This window comes from Anastrepha obliqua, chromosome 6, assembly GCF_027943255.1.
Source record: "Anastrepha obliqua isolate idAnaObli1 chromosome 6, idAnaObli1_1.0, whole genome shotgun sequence".
NCBI classification, from domain to species: domain Eukaryota; kingdom Metazoa; phylum Arthropoda; class Insecta; order Diptera; family Tephritidae; genus Anastrepha; species Anastrepha obliqua.
The window spans coordinates 46,256,281-46,272,213 of record NC_072897.1 but is presented as its reverse complement, the minus strand read 5'-3'; positions in this window follow the sequence as shown (position 1 = coordinate 46,272,213).

The window sequence follows — 15,933 nt, the reverse complement described above, 5'->3', positions numbered from 1 at the left end:
ACGGATTTTAGGGCAAGATGTCTCGTTGTATAGTCAAAGTCATGTTAACGCTATTCTATAAATATTTCGCGCAAATTCCAATTTTAGCATTTGTTATTAACAATTAAAGTTTTAAGCAAGATTAAATTGAAAAATTAATTACTCCAAAACTACAATAGATAATGACGTGAAATTTTGCATACCATTCAAGTATTGTCTGTACTATTTTTTAATTGTTAATAACTTTTTTTATTGTGACAAATAGATAAATAAATAATAACTTTTCGTAATCAGTTGCATTTTTTCATGCTTTCTTCACGCTGTTAAACAATCGGACTTATGCATAATTGTGCGAAAAACGCTTACCTTCAATAATCTGAAAATAGAATTTTGTACTTTTACTCCATTTCCGAGATATTGACTGTTTTGTATATTAACTTAATGCGCTCGACGGTGGCATTGCTACCATCGGCTGATCGGTCGCACGGCGGCTTGAGGGACCGCGCAAACTGAAGTAGCGTACAACTAATTTCATTAAAATAATTATATTGTATTAGAAGTCCGAAAGATTCCAACTATAGTACATTTTTACCATAATATGACATTTTTACTTTTTACTTTTATTTGCTGATAGTATTTTCAAACAAAGAATCGTCTTTTAAAAGAATTCGACTTTGAACTTTTTTTCCAATTGTAGGTTGAAACTGGTGATATTGCCGCGTATTTTTTATCGCTACAGCTCCTTTGATGTGGTTTTGATATTTTTTTTCATGAGCATCATGCTCAAGTTGAGAGCAAAAATCAAAATCGATTGTTTTATGGTTGATACTGTTCTTTTGAAGCAAAGCGTCTTTAATATTTTTCACAAAAGCTGAGTATGGATTTTCTGTTTTTTTCTGATTTTTTAATTCTGCATTTTCTGTTCCTTTTCCGGAATTAATGAACAACAATTGCAACAATTTCTTTGAGTTCCTTATCGCATAAATCAGAATACCATTTTTTTTAATTGGTGATTCGCCTAGGTCTTGCAGAATTTTGTTCACTTTATCGAATTTAAAAGAATGATCAATGTTCTTTATTTCGAAATGAAAAAGAAACGTGGCGATTTACTCTAGCGGAGTCAGCAATTTTAAATGTTTTATTAACTTTCACATTAAAAATTGAAGTGTTTTTATTTGAGGTTAAAAATAGCAAAAAAAGAAAAAAAATTTGGAAAGTATGTAAATATCTAACGAAATACACATTATACAAGCAAACATCCATTCACTCTGAAAAGAAATAATTTTCAATCGAAATTCAAATCTTGTTTGCAACAGCAGACTACAATAGTTTATTTACAGTATGTGACATATTAATTTCCAATGTGATAATGTAAGCGATAATAATTAAATAATTACTGGAAGAATATTGAATAAATATTACAGCTCATCTCGTATTCTGACAATGTTCACCTAGTGCGATCACAATGGTTTTCGCACCCTGATATAATTCTTTGCGACACATTTTACAAACATATTGACCAATATATTTTTCAAATTTATCATTCCACTTAGATGTCACCAAAAATAAATTGCGTCGGAAACAATTATGGCCTTTTTTCATAAACGGATTACAGCATTTGCTCGATCGAACCATATTTATAATAATATTGAAATATGCAAATATGCTTTATCACCAGTCACCACTTAAATCGAACTGACACAAAGCAGTGACGACTTCAGTCAATAGGCAATAAATCCTGTGCGGGCATGTTCAAACGTGCACGCTGCTTCAGTTTGCGCGGTCCCTCAAGCCGCCGCGCGACCGATCAGCCGATGGTAGCAATGCCACCGTCGAGCGCATTAAGTTACAAAACAGTCAATATCTCGGAAATGGAGTAAAAGTGCAAAATTCTATTTTCAGATTATTGAAGGTAAGCGTTTTTCGCACAATTATGCATAAGTCCGATTGTTTAACAGCGTGAAGAAAGCATGAAAAAATGAAACTGATTACAAAAAGTTATTATTTATTTATCTATTTGTCACAATAAAAAAAGTTATTAACAATTAAAAAATAGTACAGACAATACTTGAATGGTATGCAAAATTTCACGTCATTATCTATTGTAGTTTTGGAGTAATTAATTTTTCAATTTAATCTTGCTTAAAACTTTAATTGTTAATAACAATTGCTAAAATTGGAATTTGCGCGAAATATTTATAGAATAGCGTTAACATGACTTTGACTATACAACGAGACATCTTGCCCTAAAATCCGTGACTTAGTGAAATTTTCGAGGATCACTTGACATGGCTTTACTCCAATGAAATACAAATGAACTGACATCATATCATTTACAAATCTTGGCAGCAAATACATATATGCATTAAGTTGTTGCTTTGCCGCTGTAATTTGTAAAGACGATGCTGGCAGGTGATATTCACCTCATTGTGAACTGCCCTATTATATCACACGGACATTAAAATTTAATACACTTCTTTCAGTTATACGTAAAGCTCTGTGTAAAGCAAATATTGTGGCAGGCCTCATGTCACACCATGCGATACCATTTATGCATAACCAGACCTTCAAAGTTACTATAAGTATAACACAAATTCTTTACTAATATTAAAGTAGTAAAGCAAGTAAAATTTTTTTCGTTTTTGCCAATGTTACGAGGAAAGCATTATAGCTTTATGCGTTATGGGAAAAATCAATTTTTTCATAATAAACGAAACGAAATCGCTTCATGTATTGATTGGGTTTAGTAAGTTGGAAGGACTCTCTTCGGTGATTGGAGAAAATTCGAGCAATATCTATTATTTAGTTAATCAATTTGACTGTCACTTAGTAGTAGTAGTTGATGTTGTTGTTGTAGCAGCTAACAAAACCCTGCTCATCGTATACCACTTATTTTATTAAATGTTATTATAGATGACAGTTAGCGGTAGGTGTAGGAAATTTGCGGTATTATAAAGGTGCATGCGGGATATGCAGCAGTTAAACCAATACCCAGAACGTAATTATCAGATTAAGGAGTTAATAGGGGGACAGTTAGTGTGGATTTCATTTACTGGATCATCTTGACAGAACAGACCAATATGTTGTGCCTATTGACTAGGAGCATGCATGTCTCACTTTGCCTACTTTGTTTAAAACGTGATTCTCGACTTCCATGACGAAGTAGGCGCTACGGTCGGCCAACAGATCGCATTGGAAAGCAAGTTCTCGAATTTTACTAATAATTTGACCTTCTTCTTGAGACAAGTTATCATCGAATACCCTCGGGATGTCATTAGCACATTAGTATCTTTGAGTTCCTTTAGTACTTGGGATAGTTTCAAAATATAAAAGTTAACCAAAAGTACGAGAGAAAAGCATAATATGTCACCTCTGGGGTTAAAAAGTTTGATGACTGTTGATACGTGAATCTGTTCTTCTCGGTATATGCACATATTTGTTTATACACATACATACAGTGTCGGTCAAAATAAGAGCAAAGCGACATATTGCAAAGTTTTAACATTTTTTTAATTTTTTCATAAAGGCTTAGTTCGTATTACAAGAAAACCGATATAAAATTTAAAGCTTCAAACTTTGTAAAAAATGTAAAAAAGAAACAACAAATTTTAATCCACATTTCAAACATTTTGACGGAGTGGTTGAAAATTCCCATTTATATATCACGTTTTTTTTTGGTTGGCGGTGTTCCGCAATTTTTCATTATAAAAAATTTTAGAGTGCTCGTTATAGTAAAGCAACTACATAGCATCATTAAAAAACAATTATTAAAATTTAAAATGCGAATTTTGCGTCACTTTAAATGTTGATGAAATTTTTTGTAATTTGTACTAAGTATGATGCTTTGAAGTTTAGAAATAAATAGTCAAAACATTACAATATGTCGCCTTGCTTTATTTTGAACGCCACTACATATATATACAATCGGCGCTTACACCCTTTTTGGGTGTTTGACCGAGATCCACCTCGAGTTTGTACCGTGCGCCTTAACAGTAGTTTTAAGCCGACTCCGAACGGCAGGTGGTTTTATATGAAGAGCTTTATCATGGGAGAAATATATTCGGTGGTTTGCCATTGCCTGCCGAGTGGGGACCGTAATTAGAAAAAATCATTTGGTGCTTCATGTACGGTAGTCACGCTCCAATCTATTCGGCTGCAGCGGCCGTCAAATTCGTAATACTATTGGTTTCGGGAAAAATAGATCCATTATTTTCTTGGTACATGGATGTAGTGAGCGATATCTCGTAAAGTATGGATTAAATAATTTAAAATTTATGCACGCTGTCAAGGTGACATTTCACACTAACAAAATTCCTTTGCTGTTTTTGTTTGTTCCATTCAGTTGTGAGTTACAAGGTGTTAACAATGGAATTCAACAAAGAGAAAATTAGATGCATTTTATAATTTTTCTTTGATAAAAGCGAAAATGCAAGCCAGGTCGTTGAAACTGTGAATGGTGTTTAAGAGATAGATACTATAACAGTTAATTACGTTCAATTTTGGTTTAGATGATTCCGTTGAGGCATTTTTGATGTTGAAGAAAGTGTCGATAAAATTACAGAAATAATCGAAGTTTACTGACTTCTTAGCGGCCGCAGCATCGCCAAGGAGCTACCATAATACAGCATAACAATGGATTTCTTTTTCCCAAACTAATATTCATATGATGCCCGAAATAACCGATGCAAAGAAACGTAATTTCGAATTGAACACATGGTAGACATGCTACAGGTTCACAAGTGAGATTTTCTCTAATGTACAATATACTATATGAATATTACCTGTATTGACTGCGACCTATAAAGGGCTATAAACTTCTGTCTAGGATACTGTTTTTCTCACTCACGGTCCTTTTTGAAGCCTTTCAATGAAATTTTTCGTATTGTTTATAAATCGGAATATTGGATGTGAAAGCATTGAAATACAACGCGAATGGGGGTTTCGTCGAACAACATCTCTTCAGAGGGAAACGTGTTAATACTTTTTTCGAACGATTAGTCTAATTGAGACAGTCGCCTATGCAAAAATGGAAAACAAATGCAAAACATAAACAAAAAAACGTAAGCGCTCACTCAGGTGTCATCATTGATTGTCAAAGTGAAGCGTAAAATTGAATTAATGTGTATTTTTACAATTGTTTACAAACACATGCAGACTTGTTGATAAGCTTAATATTTTTGAAAACAAATATATATGGATGTACTAAACGTTAATTTTGGAACATTAATTTAACAGGAACCAATATCTTCTACCAATGTTTTCTACCGATTTCAGACAAATAATTAACCGTCTAGTGGTCGCGTGGTCTGCATATGTAATCCACTCAATCAAAATCATAAATTTCCTAATAATAAAATTTTTGTTTTTGTTTATTTCTCTTAAGATAAAAAATGCGTAATTTTTCTTAATATAATATATACGGATACATCAGTTAAAACAAATATATATATTGATATTTCTCAAGTTTGTGTGTTTTCGTTTTTTGTTTTAAACCAGCATACACATGTAGGCCACGCGACCAATTATGTAACATTTATGTTCGGACAATTGCAATGTAAAAACTCCAAATAATTATTGTAAATTATGAAATCACAAGTACAAGCAAATAATGCTGTACTTTTATGTCATCTATTCTAGCTGTATCTAGTTGGAGCTTATTGCGACTTCGACCGTAAACTGCAAAGATTTGGGTTCAACTATTGAAATTAAGGTCAACAGGAACTCTTGAGAAAAGGGTTAGCTTGGTTTTTTAAATATTCAATGCCGGTAGTACGGAGCCACACAGTTCATTGCGCATATACATATACGAATATGTATGTACATTTAGAATTTGTATTCACGAAAAGACATCCTCTCATCAGCTACACGCATTGAAAACAACTGGAGTTCAGCATGGAGCTGCTTCGCTCAAGCCGAAAAGCTGTAATTGCTTCTTACCTTCAGTAAAAACATGAAAATGCCAAAATATTAATCTGAAATAACTCGGACATTTACCAAGCCTGCGTATGGCGTACCAGGAGCCATTACGATGGACCAAAAATATCGATGAAACAAACGTAGCTGCCGAGTGATCATTATACTCAACGGGTGTATTTGAGAATGCATAACTGACTTCTTGCGTAAAATATGATGCAAAACTGAACTTGCACGCCGAATTCAATAGAAAGATCACGCAGGATCGCCTCTTTAAGTAGAATTTTATTTTTCACAGTGGCTCCCGTAGCCGAATGTGTTTATGTGTACCAGAATAGTCTGAACCCGATAAAACGTTAAATATTTTTTTCTTAATATTGCCGAAAGGTAATGGCAAACCTCCGTAATTCCTTTCATTTGCGGATCAAGACGCATGCGACAAATTGAAAAGCATGGCCTGAACATATTTCAAACGTGTATTATTTTTATTGCCATGAATATAAATGGTGTAGTATTCCGACAGCTAATTTTGTACTTGACATTATACAAAAATTAATCGCAAACTTCCTCAGAAGGACCAATGTCGGATTCTGTGCTCCGTGACTGCACGTTTTATTAAAATAAAAATGACTGTAACTTTAAAATTTTAGAATACGGTATTTGAATGGTAAATCCTAAATATAGTAATACGACGCAGAGGCAACGCGTATAACTATGGAGCTGCCAAAACTGTACAGCGTTTGCAGATGCTAAACAACGGAAAGCGTGAAGGTTTGAATGAATGAAAATACTAAGTGCTTCTAAGGAAAAGTGACTTAATACAACAATATTTGGGGCCATACCGCTAGGCTATTTAAAAAAAAATGTTTAAGTAGCTTACTAAATCAAAAAACTAAACAAAAAGATTGAGAAAAATTAGTTTATAGATAGTAAATTATTAAATAGTTAAATATGGTTTTAGTGCGAGTAAAATTAGTGGAAAATATAAAAAATATATATATATATATATTTATGTTTTCTTGGTTTTTGGAAAATAAAAATTATCTGTTATTGGAATACCTCCCGAGTCCGCGGGCGATCGGTCTTTTTTACGTTTTTTCTTTTTCGAAACATAACCGTAGTTGTCCCGAGCGCTCCACCCTGGGTACAATTCCATATGCAACTGGCGCTCTTGCCGCGCTTTTTCGTAATATTTACTTTGATCGTCACGACTAAGTTCATGCCACTAGTTACAGAATTGTGAGTGCGTTGATTCGACGAAGATAATGCAGTCAAACGTAGTTATATGTGGTTATTTATGGTGTTAGTTGTGATATGTGTGGGTCCAACCAAAGCCAAATTTCGTCGAATTCATTTGAAACAGAAAATAAAAGCAAAAAAACGAAAACAAAAAATTGTTTCAATTTTGATACACATTTTATATGCCTGTTGAATTTTGAAAATAAAAATATAATGAATAGAATTTTTGATTGTAAATGAATAAAAAACTAACTGCTATATATGTACTTCCAACACACACATCACTTATGCAAGCTGTGTGCGCGAATGAATTAGTGTGCGCGTGTTTGTGTATTTGATGCCCTCTTGTCGTACTTAACGCTTACATTTCCTACTTAAGTAGAGTTTTTAGTAATTTCTATTTATTAATTGGGGTCTGTTGAAAGCTAGCTAATAAACATTTTTAATTAACAGCATATGAAAATTCCTTCGCTTTAAATTATTTGTATTTTTTTAGTTACATATTTTCCGATTATTTTGAATGTTATAAGTGTCCAATAAATATAAAAGAAAAAACAAAGATGCAAAACAAAACGTCTATTTAACTGGCTTTTTAACAAAAGAATTTACCCAAAGTCAAGCTGGGGTAAAAAAACATATATTATTTAGTGTGTTTTTTCCAGTATTTTTTTACTGTTTGCAAATCGGGTATAGGGATTAACTCAAAAACTTTAAAATATTTAAGCGATGACTATTCCATCGCTTCAGTTGCTTTTTAACTATCTACTAGAAAATGGCAATCATTATTTACTACAGTTTATATATTTTTATAATGCAATTAAATACCTCATATTGAGAATTTGATGAAAACCAATTGCTTAAGCTAAATGAAAAATCAAGAATACGGTCGCCAACACGATTTGTGTTTAAATACATTCCACTTTTTGAAAATGAAAAATCTTTGCATACAAATTCCGAAGTCGATTTGTGTGAGATTCATTGCTTCAATTTAAGACTTTATTTGTCGAAATATGGTATACTTATCAACTCGAAAAATGGAATATTTTGTGCGGCTTTCGAAGTGGAGGCGTAATCGGGTCACCCTTTTGAGAACCTGGCAACGTATATAGTATAGAGCTATTTTTAAATATTTGTTGTTTTTCAAAAGTTCTGGTTTCAACAGAGTGGTGCTGTATGCTCTACTATCGGGAACGTCATGAATTTATTGAAGAAAGCGTTTGTTCCTGAGATTACCAACAGAAAGTCTATAGGACTTGCATATAGTAACCCTTCGAATGCATTTCTGCCACGGAATAAGTAAGTCCCTCCATTAGTAGCACAATCCAGCCAAACACCAAACGAAGGATGTATGTAGTTATAAACTATCTCTAAAACTTTAAACAGTCTTATAACTCAAGTTAAGTAGCCTTTTTATTGGCGTCACAAATTCCAAGAAAATGGAAGAAGAGAAGAAAAGACTGGAATTAACCTACACAACGCGCTGAAGAACCGCTAGCCCCAGGTCAATAACTAGTCATATTTTTTTGCTTGATTTTAAACCGAAAATAACGGCTGTAATTTTAGTTTGAATTTTCAGTTTTTGTTTTCAATCTTTTGCTTGGAGGACTGTACCCTTTGCGGCTGAGTAAAATTTAACCGAAACTTTCTACGCTTCCATAATTCATTACCTATTCGAAACTGCGCGTCACAGTAGTGGAAGACGTTACATTTTTCATTTACATTATCGGCGACTGCCAGCATAAAATTTTTGTATGAATTTTATGAAAAAAAACTTCTCCCCACCAGACTTAACTTGGCCTAGGTTTTGTATTTGAATCTAGAGATCGATATTCCGTATGCAAGATCCAAATTCTTCATTAGTAAAACGCTTTTATTCGATTACGTATATAGCGAGCTAATGTGTTTGGCAAGGGTCGATTTTTTTCGGATCTAATTTTGACAGCTCGAGTATTTGATATCTTTGTTATAATTGCGTAATTTTAGCTGAATATTTTTGAACATATTGGACTTACCCTTCGACCAAGTATTTGATTTATCGCCGCTGACTCTTTCAGTGTACACTCAGCTACCACTTTGGCACGCATCTCTTTCATGTAGAGCATGAACGCATTCAGCGGCTTTTTGATATGGGGTTTCTTCTTTTCATTTGAATTGTCTTTGCACTCGTTGCCTTGGGAATTGGCTGCTGATATTTTTGTATCCAAGTTTCTGAAAATAAGGGAATGTAAACAATGCAAAGTAATACTAATTGAAAAATAAAATGCTTATATATACAAACGAGGACCGAAATATTATATATAAATTTTAGATCAGATTGAATATCTTTGCAAGGGATGTGCGGCAGTATACATAGCTAACTAAGACTATATTTGGGAAGACTAAATTTAGCAGCAGAATGATAACACTAGTTTACACCAAAAATGGTCCTCGACCAAAAGGCGTTTTTTAAACTAATTTGAGGTCGCTGAAACCAAAAATGAATTTTATTATTTGGTTTTTCAAAGAACGGTTTCCGAGATATTCCCTGTTTTTTGGGCAATAGTGCAGTTATTACCTGCAATCTCGAAAACAGTGCGCGCCATTTCTTTGAAGTGCATAAATTTCGAAAGGCACACATTTAACCTACATGGCAATGTATAATTCGTGTCAATGGAAGTCGTAGTTTTCGCAAAACAGCTGTTGAAAGTTAAAAAAAGGCATTTTTGGCGTTTTTTACTAAATTATGAAAGTTTATTAACTTTTTTCTGGAACAAAAAATTTTTTTATATCGACATAAGATAGGTTTTCTGAAAGACAATTTTGTCACCTACATTTTAAGCCTAAGTTTGTCTGAAAAAAAAAATAAAATTCATATTTGGTTTTAGCGACCTCAAATTTGTCTAATAAACGCCTTTTGGTCGAGGACCATTTTTGAAAGTGAAAATTCGTAAACTAGTGTAATCCAGTGCGGTGCTTAGACATTTGATCTGTGCGAATTAACGTAAAGTTAAATCATTTAACTTCGGAAACTCTAAACAGCTTTTCATAGCTAGGCGTAATGATTCTGCTTCTTAGCCGAGTTCACCACGTCCCGGCAGTAGACAAGGATAGCGCTAGCCGATAAAAACGAAGCCTGATAAAAGAATTAATCATATGTGAATAAACAAGAGAGCTTTACGTTTGATTGGATTTTTTTGTGATGCTTAAGTCGTAAGGCCCATCTGGGGCGTGTGTTGTTACGGCTGCTGCGGCGGCAGCTGCCGCCGATATGCTGACTGTAGCATTCATTACTGCGGCTGCGGTGAGCGCGTTAAAGCGTGCTTTAAACATATCGGTGAAAGCTCGCTCCTGCAGTGCCACGACTGCTGCTGCAGCTGTTGTGCTGGCGTTGGGCGTATTGCCTCCTGAACCGTGTATGCCATATATACCGTTATTACTGTTGTCATTGGCCCCACTGAATTGGTTTTGGTGCTGCTGCTGTGGTTGCGGTTGTTTCTGGAGTGTATAGTGTTTTTTCTGTTGCAGGTTATTATTTTTCTGATTAATAGTTGCTGCTGATGTCGATTCGGATGCTACCGTTGGCGAGGTATCAGGGCTTGCGAACCCTTTTTCTGGCAGATTAGTTGCTTGCTCGCCTTGATATCGTTTGACGCCACTATTGTTATCTCCAACATTGCCTTTGTCACAGGTTTTGCTGTAGTGCTGTATTAGAGTATGTGGGTTTTGGTTACCAAAAAAAGTGTTTTTTTTGGTTATGTGTTTAGCAGTAGTCAAAGTGGTGGTTGCTTCAATGCGTCGTGCATAATTTGATTTTCGACGACTTTTTGCAGCAACAGTAGACCCAATTGTGCTTAAAGGAGGCGTAGGTGGTGTTATTGGCGTCGATACAGGTGTCACCGTCGGCGTTAAAGTGGATGTGTTCGAGGGTATTGGTGAGCTCATCAGGGTTGGCGCCGACATATGTAACACAAGTGGTGGACTTTTATCTCTGGACCCTTTCAATGTACCGGCCCCATCGGTGTTATTGCATGGATTGAATTGCAACACCAAATCAGTATTTGATATTCCCGCTGCCGTTACCGCCGTCGAAAATGATTCTTGAAATAGTTCCCCATTTACAGACGTGTATTCTAGATTGCAATCTCGCATTTGTCGTCCTTCTCGCCCAGTGGTGAAGGAACTCTCAGTCATGGCATTTAATGCTGCATCGGGATCGCGCATATTCGTTTGAACCGCCAAAGCCGCACATTCTAGTATAATCTCAGCAGTAGTTAGCGCACGCTCATTTACGCTCAGGCCTCGATTATCTGGGTGCCAAAAGCATATGGGTGACACTGGTGATAGACGTGTATTAACATCATCTTCGGTACCAAATGTGGGCATTTGCTTTCTGCCTAATTTTTCATGCGATTCGTCACAATTTGGCTCGAAATCATTCTCCTCTTTATTATTAGAACTCTTAATGAAATCTTTGGCTTTTTCGTCATTATCTTTACTTTGCATAACATTGTTTTCGTCATTTTTTACTTCACTTTCATTGCAATTTTGTTTGAAAAATGCTTTAACGTATCTCTCGATACCATCCTCTATTTCTACCAACGTACGCTTTGTGTTTATTGCAGATTGAATCCCATATTCTTTATCATCTGCCTCGCTTTTACCACTCTCGCTCACATTCTCTTGATGCATGAGCTCGGTTTTAATATACAATGGTGGTGGCAGTGGATGCGATTCGGCCGCTGCTGCTGTTGCTGCGATTGCAGATGCTGTGGCTATTTTATTCGATATATAACCAAGTGTTCGTTGCCGTGCCTGCGATTGTAATTTTATTTCAGATAACTGCCGTCGTCTCATTGCGCGTTCGCAATAGATATTTGCACTGGCGCATTGATGCTTTAGTTGGTTTACTTGGGAATTAATGCAGTCAATCAATTGCTTCCGTTGTTGCATATTCTCTTTGATAAGCGGGACAATGCGCGATATTAGTTCAACGGATGAGTTCCGTATGGCTAGCTCAACAAACGTTTTGCTAAGTTCTAAGAACTTATCGAGATGCAGTTGCGCTTCCGAAAGTGCCATTTCTTGTGCAGATAATAGCTCGTTGCCGTTTAATTTTGTGTTAATGATGGTGGGGCTAGGGATGGGCGTAGTGCGATTGCAGCCATCACTGCTAATTTCGGTGGGTAAATTTGACGGTGTTGAGGAGTGGAACGCCCCAGTTTGTGTTGATGAAAGGTTTAAAGTATTATAGGAAGCACTACTGTTGTTGCTATCGTTGCCATTGGTGATCAACAAATTATTGCGATTGTTGTTGAAACTATGCGTCGAAAACAATGTACTGCTCGGATCAGAACTAGGTTTTAGAACGGTGGGAGCATAGTCTATAAAGTGAAACTCGCCCTCTCGCAAATGACCCGATAATGTTGATGCATTGGTGCGCAGCACTCGGGAACATAATAATTGTGTGTCCAATAACTGGTTTGAGTCTTGTTTCTCCGGATGTCCCCACAGTTGCTGCTCGTTCGTTTGTGGCGGGGTCTTTACATATGTCCGCTCTTTGTACTCGCTGTTTGGGTTACCATATAAAAAAGCCGGAATGTCGTAAGAAGCATTCTTTGTCCGCAAAGTGCTGCTATTACCAAGGATAGGTAAAAATGGTAGAGGTACAGACAAAGATAATGGTAATTGCAAAGGCAGTTGTAATTGCTGGGATTGCGGCTGTACTGCTGCTGATAGCTTACTTAATTCATCTCTTTGCAAATTTGACATAACATTTGCCGTATTTGCCGCAGAGGAGAGTAGTTGTTGTCGCTGTTTTTGTTGCTGCTGATAATCATGCTGCCTCAAAAATATTTCCGTTAACAATGTGAATGCTGCAGTAGATGCTGGCTGCTCGCCCGCCTCAGTTGTTGACACCATAGGCCTTAGATAATTGGCCTTTAATAGAGCGGGTATGGCAGTATCAGTTTCATCCTTTTCTAACACAATTCCGTTCATATCTGCATTCGTGCTCGTAATCCTGCTATTAGTTTTATGCTCAAGTGCGTCTCCTGCAAGCTCGGTGGGAATAAAAAGTGAATGCTGTAAGCTTCCATTGCATACGCTTGGTGATGAATAAGCATTTAAACGCTGATAACATCTCGGAATAACTAGATCTGTAGCAAAAAGTCGAGCCAGCAGTTGGCTCTTTTTATCTATAATTGCGGTGGTGGGCTCTGTAAGATCATTCGTTGGAAGAAAAAGGTTATGTTCGCTAACAGCCTCTTCAGGGTGGTTAATATTTTTCTGCTCGATGGGGCCGCTATCTGACGTGGGAGCTTGTTCCAAACGTGTGTCCGAAGCTGTTACTGTTGATGGGGGTAAATGTTTAAATGCAACACTTGACACTCGATCATTCAAAACTTCATCGTACAAATACGGGCTGGTGTCTTCAGTTTCAATGTCCGCGACACATTGACCGTCATCTTCGCTGCTTTCATAAAGGGAATCTGTATTGCTTACGACAACATTTTTTCGTTTTGTGTTTGCTGAAGATAGGGTATTTGTAATACTTTTCGACTTTGCCGCCAATTCGGTTTCATTGCATGGCCCCACTTCAGTACTTTGGAGATATTGTTTCTGCTGATGGTGATTAATGTAGTCATGTGGCACTGATTCAGCTTTGAACTCTCGCTTAAAACGAGAATGTGGATTCTGTCCCCGTATACTGCGTGTAGTAGACATTGAGTTGTAGCTAGAATGCTGTACATGTACCATATGCTCGTCCGAAACTGCTGAGCGGCTAATGCCAATAACATTCAGTTTATTTGTATTGGTGATGGAAGATGGTGGTACCACTTTTTCCGGAACCGAGGTTGCTGGTGTTAACCGTAATTGCGACCGTAAAAGCGTTGATGCAACAAGATTATTGCAAGCGTTCATATCTTTTGGCTTCTGCAATCCATGGACGACGGGTGGGTCATTGAGAATCAAATCGAATGCAAGAAATTTTGAATCAAGCAATTTGCCGGTGTCACTGCTAAGGTTTTTGCCATTATCAGTATTGCTACTTTCGTTACTCTTTTTGCTAACAGTGGCTGCCACAACATAGTCGGTTCCATCAGGAGTCAACGTTTTCACTGCAGTGATTTGCGTAGTATCGGTCCAAAGCAGTGGCTATTCTGATAGGGCTGGACTACCAGCTGCAGTTAGTGTCGCTGATCTGGACGTGTTACTACTGATGGGAAGAGTAGCAAATGTAGGAGCCAGCTGGGGTACGGGCGATAGAGCCGGCGACGGGGGTAACACGGCACCCGAATGAGGTATTGTTTCAAGTAATTTTTCTAAAGTCAGTTGCTGATGCAATAAGGACGACATCCGACACACCTCCAACACCGAGTATTCTTGGGCTATTTATAAGATTTTTTTTTCCACTCAAACATTATTCACACATTTTATAATATGCAAACCGTTTGCTTTTGGTTTTTATGAGGTCTCTATCGTTCTCGTTTTGTTTGTAAGGTTATATACCCATATTCTTCTTACTTAGCTGAATTTCATTTTATTTTTATTCGGTTTTGGGATTGTTCTTTATATATGTATGTTCATATGTAGATTTGCCTGCAATGCAGTAATTTTTACAAAATTTTAAATCATATATTTCAAAGAATTAATAAACATATACATTTGTACACAAAATTTATAAAACAAATGCAAAGTGAAAAACACGATAAAATTGGCTCGGAGGGCCGAAATTATTTGAAGTTCAATGTTGTTGATGTGAATCCTTTAATATTCTTCTGTACACAAATTCTCACAGCAAACAATTAAGCAGTCTCGCAAGAAAAACTAGTTCCGCCCTCAGAATTTGTCTTCCATCAAACTGCTGAATACGGATGTAGGACGGGACAGCTGTAACCCGAATTTTACATCGTAATTCTATAATATTGGCGAAGTAACAATTTATTGAATGTATGAACGGTATGTGTCGAATTCAAAATTACCACTCTGAGAAACCCACAAGTTGTGAAACAAATTTAACTGTCTCGGCACAAAATCGCGTTTTTCTAACCCGCCCGTTTAGATTAGGCTTCTGTTTACATGTTCATATATTTATATCAAAAAATAATCAATAAGTTTTAAGTATGGTTAGGGTCGTTGGCGAGTCAAAGCTTTTCTGCTCTAGACGTTCCATTATCTAAATGTTATCTTATTTACTGCTGATTTTAAGTGAAAGAGAAAGAGGTATGTTTCTGTATTGCCAGCAGTTGAAATTGTTCATTGGGATTGAGTGTGGGTTGAATTTGTAAATACGTATACACAAAAGTAACCATGGCATAGCTCCTCTTCAAGTGCATGCTATATTGGCGAATATTTTCGTTAGTTAAAAATTCATCAGTTTTGGCAGAAGGTCCATAACAGCTACACTGTCGGAAGAGAAAATGGAGAGCGCTTGGACAATAGCACTGTACAGGTTCAAAATATAGGCAAAGGTTTCGATTGTTGATCTTATCTAATTGTAGTCTTGTATGTACATTTAACTTTATTATAGAAAACTATTTCAATCTTAATGTATATGTAAGACAATTTAATTAGAATTAATAAATTTTCCCTTTTTGGAAAACAAAACTTCACTTTATCTAGTGGCCATCGGATATTTTAAATCGGATTTCGAAATATATGTATTATCACACAATCACTTCTCTGGAAGTTACATATTATAAAAAAGTACTTAGCAAAACAGTCTTAAAACTGAGGGAGTTATGTATAAAAATGTTTAAAAAATTAAAAATTAAAAAAATTATACAAATACCACAAAAAAACCATTGAAATGTATTGCAAATT